Below are 24,386 nucleotides of genomic sequence, written 5' to 3'. Positions count from 1 at the left end.
GAATGTGTGTTATATAATTATTAATCATATATTCTGTCATTCAAAAATTAGCATTTAAAGTTATGAAATACAATTTGGGAGATGTTAGCATGTAACTAACATTTAAAGCCATAAAACAGAATACAGTCACTTGGGAAATGAGTATATATAAAAAGAGAGATTCTAGAATTGAGCCCTGGAACATTTGAATGTTCTGTGGTTGATGAGTTAATGTGGAAACAGCAAAGAAAGCAGATAAAGAGTGGACACTGATGTATGAAAAGAACAAGGAGAGGTGTCCTATAAACCCAGTTGGGGGAAAATTGTTTCAAGAAGGAGGGAATATACAACCAGGTCACATCTTGCTGTAGTCCAAATAAGGTGAGAACTTACAGTTGTACACTAGATTTGTTCACCTGGTGGTCAATGGAGATCTTCACAAACGTTATTTCAATGGATTGAGATTGATAGAAGTCTTGCTGGAGTAGATTCAATAGCAAGGAAAGAAGAAAAAATGGTTCTAGCAAGTATAAGTAAATTTGATGACATTCTTTTAGGAGAAGAAAAACAATGACAATGGTATAAAAGGAGAATCACATAGCACCAAGAAAGATTTTATTTGATATAAAGCTAGGAAATAAAACATAATTATGTGCTAATTGTAAGATCTAACCAAGAAAGAAAAACTGTGATAACTGAACAGATAGGGGGCAATTGCTAGTGCAGTGTTTCTCAGACCTTACAGTGCAGCAGAATCACCTGGAAGGCTTGTTAAAATACATATTACTGGGCTCCCTCATAGAAGTTTTGATTCATAAACCTGGTCTAAGGCCTGGGAGTTTGCGTTCCTATCAAGTTGCTAAGTGCTATGGCTGCTGTTGGTCTGTGGTTTGATAACTACTGTGCTAAAACCATATCCTTGCCCAGTTTCTTCCCCCCCCTCTAATATATATAATACATATGTAAAATATATATTTTATATATATAAAATATATATTATATATATTATATAATAGTCCTGTAATATATATATATATATGTGTATATATATAAACATTAGAGGACTTTACTCTGCATAAAGAAGAAAATGTAGTGGAAATTCACAGGGGCCCGCAGGGTTATGGGAGAATTGGCTTGGAATAGGAGTTCATCCATAATAATAGAAGGCAAGTCATTTGGTCACAGTTACAGGAGATATTACATGTGACAGTGAGACCTTGTGTAAGTTCCCTTCTTATTGCTTCAATTTTCTAGATGCAATAGAGTATAAGGTCATTATCTGAGAGTGGTGATAGGAGAAGAGGTGTTGGATATTTGAGGAGAGAGCCAGAGCCTAAACAGAGTGAAACATTTGGTGGATTCTCTCAAATAGATAAACTTGTGTTCCTAAAATAAATACATTATTTTTATTCATATAATACTAAAAGAACAGATTTCAATGAATCACTAGCTTTTAAGTCAGCAATTCTTATTTATTTCAGATAGACTTTAACATTTAGATTTGTTAGATTTTATATTTCCCATCCTGAATTATCTCCATCTGCTCAGCAGAGAACAAGGAATAATTATTATTTCTGCATCACATTTTGTACAGTCTAGGTTTCACAGTGGGTTGTAGAGGCCTGTGTGAGTTGTTGTCATAATGATGATGTGAATATTGTTTCAAAAGTATAAAGATTTTTGAAATATAGCTTGAAAATTCCAGGTTAACCAAGACATTCGAGAATAAAGGAAGTGTTGCCATGTTATTTATGTATCATTTTACTTATTAATATTTACAGCCCACTTATTTCTATTGACATGTTAAAATCCTACGCCGAAAAGAAGACACGGTGAAAACCACAGTAGTTCACCAAAAGGAAACAGGAGTAATAGTAAGCAATCAAGTTTGTTGATTGCTGCCAGTGGCTACGTATACTAATTGTCTATTTCCTGTGCTATTGAAACACTTTCCAGATAGCTATTCTTCTTTCGAAGTGTGTTCATTTTATCTTCTCATAGTGATCATTTAATACAAAGACAACTAATGAGCATGCAGTATATATTGTTCACTAATAATAGTGAACACAACCTGTTCACTATTATTAGCTTCTGTTTTAACTTAGGAATGATATACTACCACATAAGTAGACATAAAATTATGAATTTGGCAAAAGTAAAATTATAATTGTGGTAAAATACAAGTTGGTTATTTGCAGAGTATATCAATTAACTTATGTAACACACCATAAAAATTAGTTTTTAAAAACAACCCTTTATCTCAAAGGTTTGGGGGTAGAATTTTGGGTTGAATTCCTCTGCATTTGTTCTGGTCTAGGTTGATTTCATTCATGGGTCTGCAGTTAGCTGCTAGTCTGGCTGGTTGCTAGCTGCCTGGCTTGTCTCTGCCCACTGTGGTCTTTGATTCTCCTGTAAGCCAGAGTTTGATCATATGACGATGGCAGGGTTCCGAGAGAAAGGACAGGAGTGTGCAACATCTGTTAACACCTACACTCGAGAATGGCACATGAGCACTGGTCAAAGCAAGTCACAAGGACAGCTGACAGTTAACAGGTAAAAAGGAGAACAAAAAAAAACTACCTCTGGATGGGAAGAGCTGAAAAGTCCCATTAAAAAGGAGCTTGTATACAGGAAGATGAATAACTTTAGCTATTTTTTCAAAAATCTACCACAGTGTAACATTAATCAAAAGAACAATTAGTGTGATAATTAGAAATAAATCTGGCATTGTATCTAGCTGGGACCCACCATCCTACAGTTCCCTTTAACCCGGGCAGATGCATCTGGTGGACATTTGTTACTCTTCTCATCCCATGGACAGGTGGAAGTGCACATCCAACCACTGTATTTTAAAGTGTCCTTGCTCCTGGAGACAGCTCTGTATTGTTCAGGACATGAGATGACCTCTAATGCTAAGACTCCCACCTCTGCAGTGTAGCTTTAGCTTACGTTGTTAACTTGATATCCTCACATATCACCTGTACCAGCATCTTCTAGGAGGGTGGATTGATTCCGAAGCAATACCACACTTCCAGCTTCATCACCAAAGCACTTAGGATAGTCCACAGTCAGTGTTCCATTTCCACTTTGACATAGTTTGGATGTTTGTCCCCTCTAAATCTCAGGTTGAAATGTGATCCCCAAAGCTGGATGTGGGGCCTGGTGGGAGGTGTTTGCATCACAGGGATGGATCCCTCATGGATGGTTTGCTGCCCTCTCTGTGGTTAATGAGTTCTCACATGATCTGATTGTTAAAAAGAGTTTGGGACCTTCTCCCTCTCTCATTGTTATTCTGTCCATGTGACCTACATATTCTCTCTTTGCTTTCCACCATGAGTGAAACCTTCCTGAGGCCTCACTAGAAGCTGAGTAGATGCTGGTGCCATGCTCATGCAGCCAGCAGAACCATGAGCCAAATAAAGCGCTTTTCTTTATCAATTACCCTGCTTCAGGTGTTTCTTTATAGCAATGCAAAATGAACTAGCACTCTCTCAGATATCAAAACACACTAGCTCACTGCAGTTTTTAACTTCAAAGTTAACCCCCTAAAGCTTGGAGTTGCGTAACATTTTCTCACTTGTCCTAAGAGAGGATCAAGGAGACAGATTGGGAAAGGAGTATATATGTGTGTGAGGAATATTTGTGGCCCCCAGTTCTTCACGGGGTATCTCATTATAATTCTCCTGACAGAAATTTCTGTGTGTTCTTCTATTAAGGGTTTGTATTCTTTGTCTTACTGAGTTGTCTAAGATACATGGACCTGTTCTCAGGACCATTTTCTTTATAAACCTGCACGTGCTTAAGCTTTCTTACCCTCTATTTTATATGCTGTTTTATGTCTTCTTGGCACCTCAATTAAAATTGAGACTGGGAGGATAACATGCCCATTTAGATTTTGTGTGTTAAACAGAATTTTTTTTTGGTGACAGTGGTAGCTGGGAGTGTTTTACAAGACGGCTTCATGAGCCTCAATTCTCTCTGAGGAGCAACTTAGGAAGCTGTATCCATTCTACACAGCCATTTGACCCTTCTCTACGTCGTTGCTTACCTATTGCTTTTGGAAAGGACAGAGTATTTAGTGGAACATAATGGTATATTGAACCAGATGCCCTGGGTATTAGCTCTGGTGTTGCCATCGGCTTCATTTTACTTTTCATAAAATTGTGTGGTCTAGCCAATGAAGCTCCTTCCAAATTTGTTGTTCTGTAACTTCAAGTTAAGCTAAGCTGTAATTTATTTAGTTCAGAATGTGTTTCTGAGCTAAATTATCCCCTTAAACTTGGTGAGTGATGTTTATGTCATAGTGTACATAGAACACTAAGTTGAAATCTATATGGTAGCTAATGGAGAAAAATTAGTTGTAGAAAAGAGAATAACTTGAGTCTGTCAAATTGGTTTTAATGAAGATGTTTTGAAAAGTTGTTCCTCATTATATAAATGTAACCTTTTATACCAAACGTACAGAGTTTAACTGAAAATGTCATAGAAGATAAGGCAACCATATTCGTATTTATAGCAATTATGTAAGCCGCATTACTAGTGATAGAGATACTGCAAAAAATATAAGGGTATAGATTTTTAAGAAAAGATTTTTAAAAACATTTGCAAACTTATGAAGCCATGAAAAAAAGTCATTTTGTGGCATGAATAGTATGTAGATTAAAGCACCTTATGCTTGTTTTGTTTTGGATTGGAGCTACCAGGAAGTAGGGATTATTCTGAGTATCTTAATTTAATTCAGAAGGGAAGAGTAGAAAAATACTACAGTTATAATTGGTAAAGAAACAGCTATCACTCACATTAACCAGTACAGAAGGATGTTTGATATTTTTGTGGTTTGCACAGTGACCTTAGATAGTCTGTGCCTAGACAAATGTATGTATAATTGATTTGATTTATGGTAAATTAATTTTAGGCTCCAGGTCTTAGTAATATTGTTATATTTCTAAAGAAAAATTTTATTCTTCTTCCTTAAACCACTGCTATTTTTCTTGCACAACATATATTTGCTTCATGCACTACCTATCAATAACCTTAGTTAAAGCATTTTGAAATTTTATTCAAATTGAGATTTTCAACATTCATAGGAATTAGTTGCATTAAATTATGATTGCTTTATATATAGGCTTTATACTGTGGTCCTAAAATGAGTTTTTAAGCATTTTACCATGCAGGAGAGTGATTAGTCTTATCTTCACAATACACTAAATCAGTGTACACTGTCACACATAGAATTTCAGGAGTGATCATCTGCATTTTCTTTGTCTGTATTTCTTTCTCCTTTCTTTCTTTTTTTTTTTTTTTTCTCTGTTTTTTTTTTTTTGGAGTTTTGCTCTTGTTGCCCAGGCTAGAGTGCAATGGCGTGGTCTCAGCTCACTGCAACCTCCACCTCCCAGGTTCAAGCCATTCTGCTGCCTCAGCCTTCCAAGTAGCTGGCATTACAGGCATATGCCACCACACCCAGCTAATTTTTGTATTTTCAGTAGAGAAAAGGTTTCTCCATGTTGGCCAGGCTGGTCTCAAACTCCTAACCTCAGGTGATCCACCTGCCTCAGCCTCCCAAACTGCAGGGATTACAGACATGAGCCTACTGTGCCCAGCCCACATTTTCTTAAAAGAAGTCTTTAAGGGGAACAAATGATTCACAAGTCCCCCTTTTTTCCCCCAAATTTCATCAAGTTAGTGAAAATTTAGTCATATTGATCATTTGGAAGTGGTAGAAAAAAAGACTTACAAAGCCCCTGTAGGTGGCAGTCAAACTCTGAATAATGAATTAAGCTTCTGCTTGTTACAGTTAATTGCTATCCTTGCAACATACGTTGAGTTTTAAAAAGACGAACAACACTTTAAAATTCTTTGCTGCTATTTCCAACGCATCTGAGTTTTTACATTTCTTATACACATTCATTTATGTAAGAGGTACTATATAAAACTTTCTCAAAGTTAGAAATAAGTATGATATGTGATAGGTTAGTCTTTCTCCGTCAATTGAATTAGAAAAATATATTTGTTAAGTTTTTGTTATAACTTATCAAGTCATTTAAAGTAATTTAATATGTAGAGTACAAAAAGTCAATTTTGCCTAACTCCCCAGTAAAAACATATTAGGTGTTTTTTTCTTTTTATAGCAGTAACCACTTACATTGTTGCTTTAGAAAAGCCATTGACATTAATTTTAATCTTAAAAATCTTACATACTAGTTAAGAATGTGGTTATTGCTTTCAGATACTCAAAGTAATATGACTGTCTTCTAATATGCCTATTATTTTTACAAATCACTAAAATTAAGTTTCACTTTAATGCAACACCTTATATTAACATCTGCAAACAGATTATTTTCTCTCTCTTCGATTTAAATGTGTTTTTACCTGTTCTTGCTTAATTTCTCTGTCAAGGACTTTCAGTACTATGTTGAATGACAGTGGTGAAAGTAGGCACCCTTGTCGTGTTCCAGTTCTTAAGGAAAAGTTAACAATATGGTGTTAGCTGTGGATTGTGTGTTTGACCTCTCTTGTTTTGATTCATGTTCCTCTTTACCTAATTTGTTGAGAGTACTTAGAAGGCTTTTGCAGCATCGATTGAGATGATCATGTGATTTTTGTTCTTCATTCTGTTGATGTGACATACCATATTTGTTGATTAACATTAAACCGTCCTTACATCCCTGCAATGAATCCCACATAATTATGATGTATTATCTTTCTGAGGTGCTGCTGGAATTGGTTTGTTAGTATTTGGTATAGGAGTTTTGCATCTGTGTGCATCAAGGTTTTAGGCTTGTAGTTTTCTTTTATGTTGTTGACCTCATCTGCTTTTCATATTAGGGTAATGCTAGCCTCATAGAATAGGGAGAATTTATTCCTCTTCTTTTGAAATAGTCGGAGAATAATTAATGTTTAAAAGTTTGGCAGAATTTAGCAGTAAATCTGTACAGTCCTGGGCTTTTCTTTGTCAAGAGAATTTTTATTACCAGTCCAATCTGCTTAATTATTATTGGTCAAAGTTTTCTATTCCTAGTTCAGTCTTATAGTTTATATGTATTTAAGAATTTATCCATTTCCTCTAGACTTTCCAAGTGGTTGGTGTGTAGTTGCTCATAATATCTAATGATCCTTTGTTATTTCTGTGGTATCAGTTGTAAGTTTCCTTTTTCCATTTTTTATTTTATTTGGGTCTTTCCTCTTTTTCTTAGTCTAGGTGATGGTTTGTCAATTTTATCTTTTTAGAAAACAACATTTGGCTTTGTTGATCTTTATCTTTTGTCTGTTTTTAATTCTGTTCCGATCTTTATTATTTATTTTCTTCTACTAAATTTAGGTTTGTGTTGTTCTTCCCTTTCTAGTTCCTAGTGGTGCATAATTAGCTTGTATATTTGAAATCTTTCTACTGCATGTTTTTGTTTTCTACGTAGAATCTTTTTCCATCATTTTGCTTTCAGCCTATGTGGGTCTTTATACGTGAAGTGGGTTTCTTGCAGGCAGCGTGTAGTTGGGTCTTCTGTTTTTACTTATTTAGTCAGTTTATATCTTTAAATTGAAGAATTTAAACTGTTTACATTCAAGGTTATTGACAGGTGAGGACTTATTTCTGTCATTTTTCTTGTTATTTTTTAGATTGTTTTGTATATCCTATGTTCCTTTCTTTCTCTTATTTTTTCAGTTAGGTAGTGTTTGTAGTAAAAACATTTGATTCCTTTCTCTTTCTCATATATGTATTTGCTTTACCAGTGAATTTTATACTTTTATGTTTTCACGGTAGTAGGTATCATCCTTCTGCTTTGAGATGTAGAACTCCCTTAGGCATTTCCTGTAGCGCAGATCTAGTGGTGATAGATTCCCTCAGCTTTTGTTTGTCTGGGGAAGGCTTTATTTATCCTTAATTTCTGAAGGACAGCTTTGCTGTGTACAGTATTCTCGGCAGAAGTGGTTTTCTTTTTCTTTTTTTTTTATTTCAGCACTTTGAATATATATTTCCATCTCTCCTGGCCATGAAGTTACTGCTTAGAAATCTGTTAGTCTGATGAGAATTCCATTATATGTAACTTGATGCTCTTCTCTTGCTATTCTTAGAATTATGTCTTTGACTTTTGACAGTTTGACTATGATGTGTCTCAGGAAGGACTTTTTGGATTTGATTCTATTTGGGCATCTTTGAGCTTCCTGTGTCTAAATGTGTATATCTTTCCCAAGATTTAGACAGTTTTCAGCTATTATGTTATTAAATTGGTGTTCTGTGCCTTGTTCCCATCTCTTCTCCTTCTGGAACTCCCCAAATGTGAACACCTTTTTACTTAATGGCATCCCATATGTTATGCAACCTTTCTTCATTCTTTTTTATTCTTTATTTTTGTCTGGGTTACTTCAAAAGACCAATCTGCAAGTTGAGACGTTCTTTTTTTTCTGTTTGATTTAGTATATTGAAGTTCTTGATTGCATTTTTTTGTTTCATTAATTGAATTCTTCAGTCCCAACATTTCTGTTTTTTAAATGGTATCTATCTTTATGCTTAATTTCTTACTCAGATCAAAGATTGCTTCCCTGGTTTCTTTGAATTGTCTATTTGTGTTCTCTTGTATCTCACTGATTCTCCTTTAGGGCATTTTTTTTTTTTTTTTGCATTTCTTTTCAGACATTTCATAGGTTTTCTTTTCTTTAGAGTCTGCTACTGGAAAATTACTGTGTTCCTTTGGAGGGGAGTCATCGTCTAGCTTTTTCCCGTTTCTTGTGTCCATACATTCATATCTGTACATCTGGTGTAACAGTCACTTATTCTAATATTGTGGAATAGCTTTCATAAGGAAATACTTGTTTTTTCCCCTGTAGATACATCTATAGTGTTGATTAGGTAGATTTGGCTTTGGTTTTGGGTGGACATAATAGTCTCCACACAGTATCTTTGTCTGTAATCCATATCACTGGTTAGTAACTGACATTGTAGTGGTTTGTGAAGGGTATGGCATGGCTTTACTGTGGAGGGGAATGCCAGGCAGGCTAATCACTGGGCCACTGGGAGATGTGTGACAGCCCCATCACTGAGGGGTCAGGGTTGCTGGCAGTGCTGAAACTCTAGGTAGGTGGCTCTCAGGCTTTGGTGAATGTGTGCCTTAGCTCTCTGTCTTGGGGTCAGCCTCCCGGATGTGCTGAAGTGCGTATTCTCTGGGTTGTAGGGTGCTATGTGGGCTCAGGTGCTAAGGACACTGTTGCACCTCTATGTCCAGCAAATGTTATGATGCTATAGCCCTATCGGTGGATGTGGAGGGATGCCGGTGGGGCCCCAGTAAGGTGGGTATGCTGGGCCTGGTGGGCCTTAGAGTGTGATACTCTCTTGGTGGCTCTGGTCTCAAAAAGGTTCTATGCTATATTTTGGTTGCAACCACCACAACAAAAAATTCCCTGTTGCACGTGGAAATGTACATGGTATTATGTATACTTCTGCATTTTCACGGAAAAAACAATAGGATTAAGGTTAGATCAGTTTGGGTCCTGGGGAATGACAGGGATTTAGTGTAAATATCCTTTCTGGAATAATGCAGTCACATGTACTCCAGGCAGCTCCTTACAAAAGGCTCATGGCCTGTGAGGAATACGGGGCTCTCCTGACAGAACTGCAGGCATCTGGGGTAGAAATGTGGAGTGCTGAATGTCTCTCACTTTTTCCCTATAATGGATAATCTCTGTTGATACTAAGCCAATCCCACTGGCCACTTCATTTCTGTTTCTAGGCTGACATTTCAAGTTTCTCTGCCTCACAGTGTCATTTGGCTGCTGAATTCCAATATTCTCCCTTTGATGCTCTATTTAATGTGTGGGTATCTGTTGTTTTGATTCCTCCTTGTGGAGGAGGCTAGTGTTGGGCACCTCTAGTCAGTCATCTTGATCTAAAGGAGCCAGTATTTTTATCTTAAACAATATGCAGTTTTCTTTAAAAAGCTGATGTTGGTGTATGTTATATATTACATAGTGATGGTAGATCAAGGAAGGAAATTACTGAAACTTTAAAAATATCTGCCTAGTTCCACAAAAATCCCTGATATAGCTATTATTAGAATTCAAAATATTTAGTAATATAAATGGCATGAACACTGACCAGAGGTAATACAGACTGTAAACAACATGTATGGGCATATTAGTGCATACTAAATTATGATTGCCCCAGGCTGGGCACAGTGGCTCACACCTGTAATCTCAGCACTTTGGGAGGCTGAGGGGGGGCAGATTACCTGAGGTCAGGAGTTCGAGACTAGCCTGACCAACATGGAGAAACCCCATCTCTACTAAAAATACAAAATTAGCTGGATGCGGTGGCATATGCCTGTAATCCCAGCTACTCAGGAGGCTGAGGCAGGAGAATCGCTTGAACCTGAGAGGCGGAGGTTGCCGTGAGGTGAGATCACACCATTGCACTCCAGCCTGGGCCAAAAGAGCAAAACTCTGTCTTAAAAAAAAAAAAATGCCCCAAATATTATATCTGTTGGAGATACTGAAAGTAAAGCTCTGAGAATCTAGTGCCTGTTTGCCAAATAACCGATAAAGCTAGAATATAAGCTGATCTAACCCTAATCCTATAATTTTTCTGTGAAAATTTAGCAATGTACACAATAACATGTATGTTTCTGTGAGTATCAGTAAATTTTTTGGTTTTGGTGGCTGCAAAAGTAGAAATAAATTAATTATAAGTATTGTAAGTACTTATAAACAAATCAAATGACTAACTCCGATTTCTTATGTCCTTAATGCTTGCTTTTAGGTCCATAAAGAGATATCTTTCTAAATCACAGAGCATTATAACTTAATAGTTTAAGAACCTAGTATGGTTCAACATAGAGTCATTACATTGGAGTCTGTTCTTAGAGAAAAATTAATAAAATGCAGATGTTATTTACCATAGTGACGTGGATTATAGTGCCGCAACTGAAGAAAAATTACAGCATTTCAGAAAAGAGCGAACTAGATGTAATTTCATATGAATAATAAAAATGCAAAGGAATGACACAATTTAGGCACTGATGCTGGCGAGCAAGTGGGTAGATTATTCTATTGTTGTGCAATGAGGTATGTGTCAAAGAATGCTAGATGCCTATCTAATATTCATTGTCTTTTTATTTACTAACTGAAGTCCATTTTTCGTAGAAATTTTGTGCAGTTACAACACATTTTCAGCATTCCTTGTAGCTAAGTGGGGCCTTTTAACCCTTCAAAATAGGAAATAACTAATCCTGCTTTGCCCTAGACTTAATTTAATATTTATTGAACTTCTGGTATGTGCTAATTATTATTTATCTAGAAGATGGTGTGCCAGGTCAGATTTTTAAAATGTGAGTAAATTCCCATTGATTTTCAAAAGAATTTCATTTCATGCTTTCAAGATACGACTGAGAGGGGAGAAAAATCCATCTACGGGTATAGTAAGTGATATTTCTGAGGTTTGCTCCTCTGTGCTTAAGTAATTTCTTATAGTAATTGCTCTATGCCCTTAATATCTATTCTGGAAAATATAACCACAATCTGATTACTGTTGAGGTTGCCTTAGTATGTATTCAAGGGAAAATAATGATTGAGACTGTAAGTTTTTTTAGGTTATACAAAAATATAATATACCTGGTTATGTGTGTGTACCTACATGAATGGTTCATTTCTTTCAGTTAAAATTTCTGTGATACAATAATGATATAAAATATAACATTTCTGAAATATAATAATCCTCTACCTCATAGATAGAGGATGTAAGCCTTTTAGTAAAGGCTTAACAGATACTATCTGTATTTTCTATTCTCTTGCAAATAACCATTCTGTTGTATTATTTTGATAGTAAAGAGATACTAATTCATCTTCTCTGTAAAGTCTTTTATGCAGTTGAAGACTGTTTTTCCTTTATGATTAGTAATCTTCTTATGCTTATCCATCTTAGTATATATTTTCTGCCATTTAGATTGTTGAATCTTCTTCACAGTCTTCATGAGCTTCTTCAGTTTTAGCTGTTAGGGATAAACATTTACTATTTGCTCAATTTTTAAAAGATACTCAAAATGAATCCTTTCTTAGTGAAAATGTTCTGGTACTATCCGTAAATGCCATGTCAAAAACCAAAATGCAGTATTTTTACATTTCTCAATTAGTCTTTTCCAAAGATACATGATCTTTTCTTTTTTTTTTTTTTTAAATTTATTTATTATTATTATACTTTAAGTTGTAGGGTACATGTGCATAACGTGCAGGTTTGTTACATATGTATACTTGTGCCATGTTGGTGTGCTGCACCCATCAACTCGTCATTTACATCAGGTATAACTCCCAATGCAATCCCTCCCCCCTCCCCCCTCCCCATGATAGGCCCCAGTGTGTGATGTTCCCCTTCCTGAGTCCAAGTGATCTCGTTGTTCAGTTCCCACCTATGAGTGAGAACATGCGGTGTTTGGTTTTCTGTTCTTGTGATAGTTTGCTAAGAATGATGGTTTCCAGCTGCATCCATGTCCCTACAAAGGACACAAACTCATCCTTTTTGATGGCTGCATAATATTCCATGGTGTATATGTGCCACATTTTCTTAATCCAATCTGTCACTGATGGACATTTGGGTTGATTCCAAGTCTTTGCTATTGTGAATAGTGCTGCAATAAACATACGTGTGCATGTGTCTTTATAGCAGCATAATTTATAATCCTTTGGGTATATACCCAGTAATGGGATGGCTGGGTCATATGGTACATCTAGTTCTAGATCCTTGAGGAATCGCCATACTGTTTTCCATAATGGTTGAACTAGTTTACAATCCCACCAACAGTGTAAAAGTGTTCCTATTTCTCCACATCCTCTCCAGCACCTGTTGTTTCCTGACTTTTTAATGATCGCCATTCTAACTGGTGTGAGATGGTATCTCATTGTGGTTTTGATTTGCATTTCTCTGATGGCCAGTGATGATGAGCATTTTTTCATGTGTCTGTTGGCTGTATGAATGTCTTCTTTTGAGAAATGTCTGTTCATATCCTTTGCCCACTTTTTGATGGGGTTGTTTGTTTTTTTCTTGTAAATTTGTTTGAGTTCTTTGTAGGATCTGGATATTAGCCCTTTGTCAGATGAGTAGATTACAAAAATTTTCTCCCATTCTGTAGGTTGCCTGTTCACTCTGATGGTAGTTTCTTTTGCTGTGCAGAAGCTCTTTAGTTTAATTAGATCCCATTTGTCAATTTTGGCTTTTGCTGCCGTTGCTTTTGGTGTTTTAGACATGAAGTCTTTGCCCATGCCTATGTCCTCAATGGTACTACCTAGGTTTTCCTCTAGGATTTTTATGGTATTAGGTCTAACATTTAAGTCTCTAATCCATCTTGAATTAATTTTCGTATAAGGAGTAAGGAAAGGATCCAGTTTCAGCTTTCTATTTATGGCTAGCCAATTTTCCCAGCACCATTTATTAAATAGGGAATCCTTTCCCCATTTCTTGTTTCTCTCAGGTTTGTCAAAGATCAGATGGCTGTAGATGTGTGGTATTATTTCTGAGGACTCTGTTCTGTTCCATTGGTCTATATCTCTGTTTTGGTACCAGTACCATGCTGTTTTGGTTACTGTAGCCTTGTAGTATAGTTTGAGAGCTGTTTATGACAAACCCTCAGCCAATATCATACTGAATGGGCAAAAACCGGAAAAATTCCCTTTGAAAACTGGCACAAGACAGGGATGCCCTCTCTCACCACTCCTATTCAACATAGTGTTGGAAGTTCTGGCTAGGGCAATCAGGCAAGAGAAAGAAATCAAGGGTATTCAGTTAGGAAAAGAAGAAGTCAAATTGTCCCTGTTTGCAGATGACATGATTGTATATTTAGAAAACCCCATTGTCTCAGCCCAAAATCTCCTTAAGCTGATAAGCAACTTCAGCAAAGTCTCAGGATACAAAATTAATGTGCAAAAATCACAAGCATTCTTATACACCAGTAACAGACAAACAGAGAGCCAAATCAGGAATGAACTTCCATTCACAATTGCTTCAAAGAGAATAAAATACCTAGGAATCCAACTTACAAGGGATGTAAAGGACCTCTTCAAGGAGAACTACAAACCACTGCTCAGTGAAATAAAAGAGGACACAAACAAATGGATGAACATACCATGCTCATGGATAGGAAGAATCAATATGGTGAAAATGGCCATACTGCCCGAGGTAATTTATAGATTCAATGCCATCCCCATCAAGCTACCAATGAGTTTCTTCACAGAATTGGAAAAAACTGCTTTAAAGTTCATATGGAACCAAAAAAGAGTCGGCATCTCCAAGACAATCCTAAGTCAAAAGAACAAAGCTGGAGGCATCACGCTACCTGACTTCAAACTATACTACAAGGCTACAGTAACCAAAGATACATGATCTTTTCTAATCTACAAACACTCATAAGCTGCCATGAATGTCTAAATATGGCACTTCAATAATTTTTTTCTTTCAGTATATAAGGATATATCTACAAAGTAATATACATTTAAATTTAGCTTTTAAATTTTATTATACTTCCTTTCCTTAAACTTCTTTCCACCATTTCAACTGTGTTAACTTTCTTTCCTTAGTTTACTATTCCTTCTTCTTTCTTTCTTTTTTTTTTTTTTTTTAATTTGAGATGGAGTCTTGCTCTGTTGCTCAGACTGGAGTGCAGTGATAGTTCACTATTATTTCTAAAAATGTAGGTTCAGAAGAATTTCAAATAATGTACTGTGAAAAGTATTTACCTTTCTAAGCTTCAGTTTCTTTATCTGGAAGACCAGGACGTTGGATTAGATGAGCTTCCAGATTCATTTTAGCTTTAGGTTACAAAGTGTCAAAAATAAAGAGAACTAATTTTTCTGGTATATTGAATATATATTGTTGTTATAAGTTTCACAACATTTCCTTCATCTTTTTAAGCTTGACTTGTTAGTCCTCCTCACCACTCTTTTCTAACTTAGAAGAATGGCTATTTATATTTCAGTTCCTTATGTAGTTCTTATATTCATTGTAACCTTGATTCCTTATTAAGAATAGGATAACTTTTGGTGTGGCCCCAGGGCTATGGTAAGAAAAAATCAGAGGGTCTCACTTGAAAGAATCAGAGTGTTAAATTTCATTTGTGGCAGGCAATGGTTTTGCCAGAGGGAAAGAGTCATTCTGCCTTGGTAGTCTTTTTTTTTTTTTAATTTTTTAATTTTTTGTTTTTCTTTTGCATCTTTACCCTTGGATCCTAGTGCCTGAACCTACAAGTCTGCTAAATTCTTCAATGATTTTTTATCTCACTACATATAGCATTCTTTCAAATGCAAGGTCAGGGTGTAAGTAGCTTTTGATATCATGGTTGTAAAAGGAGAATTGGCGCCTATTTCAGATAAAACCTCTTTTTAGCTTTCCATAAAAGCTTTGTTTTTTCCCATGTAGTATTTGATTTTTATATCTACGTAAAAAATAGAATAAAACTGGAGAAACAGAGGAACAAGGTTTGTGACTATTGAAATAACGGAAATGCATGTTGGGATGATACATTAAAAGGGCATTTATTTCACTTCTTCATCGTCAAACAAACTTGCTGTTAAGTCAGCCAGGAACATGAGTCTGTAATCTTTCTATGCTGTTCTGTGACATCAATATCAACTGCTGCTTTTTCAACATACAAGATTGTTAACTTACTAATTTAGGCTTTTAAGTATATCTAAGTCACTGGGCCTTTGGAATACAGGAATTTTTTAAAATACCAGGAAATATTAGCTGTGCATGACTCATTAACTCATTTAAATTGTAATTTCTTTTTTGATCGGAGGGCAAATGTAGAAGATATTTGCATATTTTCTTTTGAATAAGCATCTGTCCCAACCTCACACCATACATAAAGATTAAGATGAATTAAAAACCTAAATGTAAGAGCTAAAATTATAACACTCTTAGAAGACATATATGTAAACCTTTCATGCTTTTGGATTTGGCAGTGTTTTTTATATGACCTCAAAAGCCCAACAATAAAAAAAATTGGATAAATCAGGGTTAATCAAAATATAAAAACCTTTGTGCTTCAAAGGACACTATCAATAAAGTGAAAAGATAGCCACAAAGTGGGGAGAAAAATTTGCAAATCATGTATTTGACAAATGATTTTTATCTAGAATACATGAATAATGTTTGCAGCTCAACAATAGACAACTAATCCAACTAAAAATATAACAGAGGTATGAGTGAGAACATGCGGTGTTTGGGAATTGAACAATGAGATCACTTGGACTCTGGAAGGGGAACATCACACACTGGGGCCCATTATGGCGGGGGGGAAGGGGAAGGGATGGCATTGGGAGTTATACCTGATGTCAATGACAAGTTGATGGGTGCAGCACACCAACATGGCACAAGTATACATAGGTAACAAACCTGCACATTGTGCACATGTACCCTAGAACTTAAAGTATAATAAAAAAAAAAATATATAACACACGTCCTGAAATAGAAATGTCTTCAAAGAAGATATACAAATATCCCATAAGCATATGAGAGATGCTCAATGTCAACTGAGCATCAGAGAAATGCAAATATTACAATGAGATATACTTCACACCCACTAGGATGGTTACCATAAAAAGGTGGACAGGCCGGGTGCGGTGGCTCAAGCCTGTAATCCCAGCACTTTGGGAGGCCGAGATGGGCGGATCACGAGGTCAGGAGATCGAGACCATCCTGGCGAACACGGTGAAACCCCCGTCTCTACTAAAAAAAAAAAGTACAAGAAAACTAGCCGGGTGAGGTGGCGGGCGCCTGTAGTCCCAGCTACTCGGGAGGCTGAGGCAGAAGAATGGCGTGAACTCGTGAGGCGGGGCTTGCAGTGAGCCAAGATCCGGTCACTGCACTCCCACCTGGGCGACAGAGCGAGACTCTGTCTCAAAAAAAAAAAAAAAAAAAAAAAAAGGTGGACAATAACCAGTTTGGGTAAAGACACTGAAGTCAGAACCCTTATACACTGCTTCTGATGGAAATGGGAAATGGTGCAGCCACTTTGGAAAGCAGTCTGCTGGTTCCTCAAAAATGTGTACACTTACCATTTGACCAATTTAACTCTTGCACAGTTACTTATAAGAAATGAAGACATGTTCATATAAAAGGTTGAACATTGCTGTATACAGCAGTATTATTTCTCATAGACAAATGGCAGAAACAACCCAAATAACCACTAACAAATGGATAAACAAAGTATTTTATATCCATACAATGGAATATTATCGAGCCATAAATGTAATGAAGTACTGACACATGAAAATATGCTAAATGAAAGAAGCCAGTTATGAAAGGCCATGTATTGTATATTATGTAATCCCATTTATATGAATGTCCAAGATAGGAAAATCCATAGAAACAGAGTAGATTACTGTTTGCCAAGATGTGGGGAGGGAATGGGAATATTGAAAGGTGACAGCTGAATGTTACAGGGTTTCTGTTTGAGGTAATTGAAGTGTTCTGGAATTAACTCATGGTTTGCACAAGCTGGTGAATATACTAAACACCTGTGAATTGTGCCGCTCAAATGGGTATTAGTATTACACTCAATAGGTAGTATTTATATTACATTCAAAAGTAGTATTTGTATTACACTCAATAAAACTGTTACCAAAAATAAGCATATTTTGCCTTCTTTCTGTCAAAGTAAAATTCTGAATATGTTAAAAATATTCCCATAAAAATATATGAGATACAGAGATAAAATAGGCTAGAATCAGTTTGCTTGGTTACATGCCACACTGGTATAATGTCTTATGCAGGATAATAAAACCATAAAGTTTTGAGTTTACCTTTTTTTTTTTTTTTTTTTACCATATTCATATCTATTAGATAATCATTTTTATTCTTTTTTCAATTCAGTTTCTAATTGTATAGTCTGAGCTCTAATGATATAAAATTAGTAGTACATAGAATGATTTTGCTAGAAACTTAGATGACTCTTAAGAGGACTTGTTAAAAGGTGCTCCAGGATCACATAAAAAGAGCATGTAGTCATCCTTTTACGTCAATTTTAATAAATTTTTATCAAAGCCCCTATACTATCCACTGCAATTTATTGGCATGCAGCTTCCTCCAAGAAATGAAGTGACCAGAAGCTTACACTCCTGATGTTAAACACACACACACACACACACACACACACACACACACACACACACAGAGAGAGAGAGAGAGAGAGATGTACAAATGTAGAAGGGTAGGCAGAGTTTCAAGATGAATGCTGGTATTTATGGCTGGAGAATGATAAGTTATTTGGAAGCACACTGTGCTTGTTATCACTATATTGCTTCTCATGCCCAAACTATCCTTTTTTGCCCTACTTTGTAATACTGGAGCTGGACCCCGTAAACATTTCTCCTTTAATAGTATAATGCTAAGCTCTGTAGTAGAGGGATCTAGAAGAGTTTTTCTCTTTCTGAATCTGGTGTCCTGCTTTTCTTTCTTGCTTCAGTGACATGCAGCTGAGCTGTCATTGGTGAGGGTCACCAGTAGTGTGCACCCCAGTGAGTGGCTTCTTAGTGAGTTTTGCCAGCACTACAGAAGCAGCTTTCTAGTGAGATTTCTCATCCCAGAAGTAGCTTCCCAGCAAGTTTCACTGCCCCCTAGCTGATGAGGCTGGTGATGCTGTTGGTTTCACAGTGAGTATCAATGGAATATTTGGGGGCAGGTTTCTGTTTTCCAGGCTTGGCGTGCATCATTTCAGTGAAGTTCTCAGACATCCTGTGGGTGACAACTGCACCTTCTCTAACCAGTTCAAAATATTAGCCTTACCACAGTTGTCTTCTAAGATCATCTCTTTTTTGGATACTTGTTTCTAGCCCTAGAGGTAGTGGCTGCCACTTACATCTGCTAGTTGTATAACCTTTTTTTTTTTTTTTTTTTTTTTTTTTTGAGATGGAGTCTCACTCTGTTGCCCAGGCTGGAGTACAGTGATGCAATCTGAGCTCACTGCAACCTCTGCCTCCCAGATTCAAGCAATTCGCCTGCCTCAGCCTCCTGAGTACCTGGGATTACAGGTGCCCATCACCACACCCAGCTGATTTTTATATTTTTAGTAGAGAGGTGTTTCACCGTGTTGGTCAGGCTGGTCTCAAACTCCTGACCTCAGGTGATCCACCCACCTCGGCTATATTTTTTCGATTTTTTTATATATATTTTTTTATTTTTTTATATTTTTTGGTTAATCCCCTGTTGTGAATTCATATTTCCTCATATTCTGTTTTCACTCTTCGGATTACCGGTGTGGTTTCTGCTCCTAACTGATGTCTAACTGATACAGATAGCATTAGGCTTTTACCTGAATCCTTTTATCAGAGGAGAAGCAGCTAAAATCCAAAAGAAAGAGTCTTTTGAGGCCAAATTTGAAAGCACCTGCAGTAATATTTGGTGTGTCATTACTATTAAATAGTTTAATATTTTCTTCAAAATTCTTAAATTTTTTGCTCCAGGAAGATACAGATACTTAGCAGTGATTGTCAACTGTGACTTTTTCTACCTCTGAATAAATTGCTATGCTCACCTGAAAGTATACATTCCCATGTTGGTTGTATAATGCGTATATTCTTAAAGAGTCTCAACACAGTCTCAAGCTGGTTCAATACTGTTTCTGTAGTCTCACTACCTGCCAAGTAGGTCTTAAGTGTACCACTGTGACTCTTCTTGGCTTACAATAATCTTTAATCTTGGAGAGGAAAGGTGCCCACAGGAAATTCAGATGAGAAGCATGCAACATTTTGAAACACTTATAGGTGTCACTATTTCTGGCTGAATGCTGTGCAGTGCTGGTTGCTGATAATTTACTGTCTTCTGTAGATAATAATAAAGAGAATTATTTGTTCCGTGAGCCACAGGATGGAGCTCACTTGTATAAAGTTTGGATAGTTTATGACCCCTGTCTCTACTCCTGTGGGACAGCATGGTCCTTGAACAAGATGTGTCCTCGAGGTCATTTGCTAATTGCCTGCCATCCCTGTAATACGGATATCTCACCATTGCTGTGTTTGTTTCCATCTTTCTACATGGGTACCTAATAGCCACTTTTTTTCTGGACATTCTTGCTGTCTATGATTTGTGGTCAAATAAATAATGAAAATTCTCACTTTCAGTATTCATTTTAATGAAAATTCACAGACTGGGGACTGGTACAGACTCCATTGTTTCACAGCCTTGCTTTCCCCCACCCCACCCCAGGTCCAGGCTTCCCCGGGCCTGGTGGTCCACCACTCTCTATGCAAACACACCAAAGCCACGAATGCTGGAATGCAAAACTGATGAGGTTTCTTTCTTTTTCAGAATAATGAAAATTCGCATTTTCATTATTTGCTTTGTATCCTTTTTGAACACCCCCTTCCCGACACCACTCCTCCCCACAGGGCTGAAGCTGAAAGAGAAGGAAAGGAGGGTGCTCCATGAGGAGTTTGGACACCTGAAGCGGGTCCACCAGGAGAAGTGCAAGGTGGTGGAAAGGCACCAGGAACTGGAAGAGGAGACCAATGCTTTCAACTGACTGAAGGCTGCGGTAGAGGCCTTGCAGTCGCAGGCTTTGCAATATCACCTTACAGCAGCCCCTGTGGAAGGCAAGGACAAGAAGAATCAACACATGCGTGCTTACATGTCGAGAGTGGACTTTAGACTCTCATGTGTTCAGTTGTTTGAGTTACACCTTGCGACTCTTCTCATAACATAGTGTGAGGACAGACTGGGAGCCGGTACCGACTCCATTGTTTAACAGCCTTGCTTTCCCCTACCCCACCCCAGGTCCAGGTTTCCCCGGGCCTGGCGGGTCACCTCTCTCTATGCAAACACATAAAAGCCATAAATGCTGGAATGCAAACCTGATGAGGTTTCTTCTTCAGAACCAGTGGTTGTTCTTCCATTTACAGTGTCACTGTTGCTTCATGGAGGAGTTAGGTGTGGCTCTAGCAAAGGCCCCAGCCATGATACTGGGCCTGATTGTGCAGCAGCTCGTTTGGTGCCATAGGTGCAGCTGCTGGTCTGGTGGACTTGCTGCAAAATGTGCTCATAGTTGCTCATTTTAACTTTCCAAACCTAGAGCTCAGTTTTAATAACTTCAAAACTTTAAAACACTTCTAAATTTTTATTTTGGCATCAGTGTAAAGACAAATAATATCCTCTCCTACTATTTTCATAAGGAACACACATTCACTGATTTAAAAAAAAAATCACTAAACTTTTCTAATGTATAAAACATCCCTATAATAGAGAGTGAGAGATGGGTAATAAACTTCCTGTAATAACAGTGTTTGGCTTTTTATTTATTTTTATTTTTATTTTTAGACAAGATCTCACTATATGCCCAAGCTGGAGTCCAGTGGTGGGATGATGGCTCACTGCAGCCTCCACTTCCTGGGCTCAAAGAATCCTCCCTTAAGTAGCTGGGACCACAGGCGTGTGCATTTTACATTTCTTTACTGATGGAAGTAGAACCTGAACAAACCCATGTCCACTGTTGTTACTATGAATGTAAACGGAATAGCGGCCTGAAGCAGTCTGTGCCCCAGAGATGCTACCTGTGAAAAGGGACCAGTTCCATTTGTCTGTGTTAAAGTGTTTGACTCCAGTTAAGACAGGATTCCAAGCAGGCTGGACATGGTGGCTCACGCCTGTAATCCCGGCACTTTGGAAGGCTAAGGCAGGCGGATCACTTGAGGCCAGGGGTTCTAGACCAGCCTTGTCAACATGGCCAAACCGCCTCTCTACTAGAAACACAAAAATTAACTGGGTATGGTGGTACATGCCTATAATCCCAGCTCCTCAGGAGACTGAGGCACAAGAATCATTTGAACCTGGGAGGTGGAGGTTATAGTTAGCTGAGACCGTGCCACTGTACTCTAGCCTGGGTGACGGAGAATAGGAAAGAAGAAGAAAAAGACTCCCAAGCCAACCCTGCATATTCCAAATGGAAAGAGTGCTCAGTGGGGAAAAGGTTGTTACTGCAAAGTCGTTGCTGCTGATTTCCTGGCTGGGACACAGGGTGAAGGAATGAAGGTGTCTGATGTACACGGACGATTTAAGAAAAAATAGGCAGCAAAGGAGCTTTTCCCCTTCAGCTGCACTCTAAAGGGGAACATTTAAGGAGGCACTAGCAGCATTGATTCTTCTATGCTTCTGTTGGTTTACAAGCCTCTGAGAAGGTGAACATTGAGAGTATTACCTGGTAAAACGGGAGATGAAAAATGACTAGATGAAAGGAAGGGTATCCTTTAATGTTGATGAAGCACTGTGCTGGGCACTGGAACTACCCAGAGGAATGCACAGTGCTCCCCTCAAGGGGCTCGCAGTCTAGCATACTGCGTGGCTAACAGCATTAGGAAGCTGTGCTAATTTATTGCTAGTTTGCTTTTCATGTCTCTTTCCTTCCCATTACCACTTCCTCCTTTCTTCTTAGCTTGCTTTATTCATTTCCAGCACCAAGTCCTGGCTTCCTTCTACCTCTCTGAGATGATGTACTGCTCAGGGAGAGACAGCTGGGTGAGCTGCTTGTGTCCACTGAGGCACCACCAGGGAAAGGCAGCCTTTGCATGTGAGGTCCTCCACATGCCAGGAGTAGGGCAGATTCTAGTGACAATTCTCCAAGTGTTTATGTCATGACCAGGGTGGATCCAGATTTTGTGGATGGAAGCTTCAACTAATTAGATGTTTTAATAAAAATACGAATATAAAACTAGGTAGAGGGCCTTGGAAATGGCTCTGAAAATAAAGCTTCATTAGCTTCACAAAAGTCTAACTCTGGTTGCATTTGAAAACTGATGCTTCGATGTGGGTATCTACAAAGGTAAACTGGCATATCTAAGGCAAATGCAGGCTGCAAGTGGCTCATCTCTAGGGCAATTTTATGTCTGAAAGTGTATTCAGTTGGGTCAAAGTATGCCCTTTAATAAAGCCTCTCAGCTATTGTATGTCTGAAGATGAGGTCTGATGACCCAGCAGGGTTCGCTGGCTACACTAGAAATCCTGGTTCAGGGGCCAGTCTGGGACTCTACTGTGGGCAGATTTGCCAGTTGTACACTGCAGCCTGTGGGTTGCACCCCAGGCATACTGGTAGGCCATAATTTTTGTTGCTTGCCTGCCTATGGGCCTAAGTCTTCCCAGCATCTTTGGAGAGGCTTGACAGACTTGAATTTTCTGGGGTCTGAGCTGCTTCTGCAGGTCCCGTTAGTTCTTACGAGCCTCACCTCTTCCCCTGCTGTTAGTGTTTGGAATTTTGTCTTTGGCTGAGAACAAATTAATACTTGGTGCACAACGTGAGCTTAAAACTTGCCTTTATTTAACAAGATACCGTTCATGGAATGTGACCCTGTCTGCAGGATCTCATTTACCCTTTTATTTTTTCCTTTGTCATTGTTTGTTAGCATTATTAGGGCTGTCTTATAGGCTCATGTGGGCATTTACCATCATCTCTTTCATAAACCATGTTGGTTTGGGGTAGAAAAATCATATGTTTTATTGTGTAAACTGGGACTATTGAGAAAGGGGATGCTGTTAGTAACTGAAGTAGATCAACAGGCGTAAACCAGAACTGTCCCAGGCAAACCAGAATATATGGTCTTCTTAGTTATGGGTAACCTGGTCTAGGTGGGTTTTGTAACTGTGCATACAGATTGCATATATATTTATATGTGTGTGTGTGTGTGTGTGTTGGCTCCCTGTAAAGTGGGTCTCCTATTACTGAATAAGAGGCCTGAGGGAACTATGGCTTGCTAGTCTGTTACGTTAACATGCTTTTCTAAAATTGCTTCACTTGTTAATTCATTTACTCCTTCATTCATTGTTTTGTTTTTGTTCCTTGTCATTCACTTCGTGCTCACTTTTTTTTCATTAAATTTTGCGTTAAAATTTTACGTATCTGCCAACAGTGTACGGGGTTCACTTTTCTCCACATCCTCACCAGCATTGCTTGTCTTTTGAGTAAAAGCCATTATAACTGGGGTGAAATGATATCTCATTATATTTTCAGTTAGCATTTCTCTGATTATCAATGATATTGAGGATATTTTAATACTTCTGTTTGCTATTTGCATGTCTTTAAAGAAATGTCTATTCAGATTTTTGCCCATTTTAAATTGGCTTATTAGATATTTTCCTATAGTGTTTGAGCTCCTTATATATCCTGGTTTTCTTGTCAGACTGGTAGTTTGCAAATATTTTCTCCCATTCTGTGGGTTGCCTGTTCACTTTGTCTATTGTTTCCTTTGCTGTTCAGAAGCTTTGTAACTTGATGTGATTCCATTTGTTCATTTTTGATTTGGTTAGATGTGCTTATACGGTACTACTCAAGAAATCTTCACCCAATCTGATATCCTAGAGAGTTTTCTTAATGTTTTCTTTTAGTATTTTATAGTTTGAAGTCTTAGATTTAAGTCTGATACCTTTTGATTTGACTTTTGTATATGGTGAGAGA

At 37.6% G+C, this 24,386-nt stretch overlaps 1 long non-coding RNA gene across 1 annotated transcript; it reads left to right on the top strand.

Annotated features, from left to right (window-relative positions):
* Nucleotides 1-257: 257 nt before the first annotated feature.
* Nucleotides 258-21,224, top strand: LOC139355703 (uncharacterized). The gene is made up of 3 exons (XR_011606569.1): nt 258-360; nt 18,417-18,603; nt 20,338-21,224. It is a non-coding gene; the product is annotated as an uncharacterized lncRNA (long non-coding RNA).
* Nucleotides 21,225-24,386: the final 3,162 nt, after the last annotated feature.

This window comes from Macaca nemestrina, chromosome 8 (assembly GCF_043159975.1).
Source record: "Macaca nemestrina isolate mMacNem1 chromosome 8, mMacNem.hap1, whole genome shotgun sequence".
In the NCBI taxonomy this organism is placed as follows: domain Eukaryota; kingdom Metazoa; phylum Chordata; class Mammalia; order Primates; family Cercopithecidae; genus Macaca; species Macaca nemestrina.
Note: the sequence above shows the minus strand (reverse complement) of the source record. Positions and strands in the feature narration are given on the sequence as shown.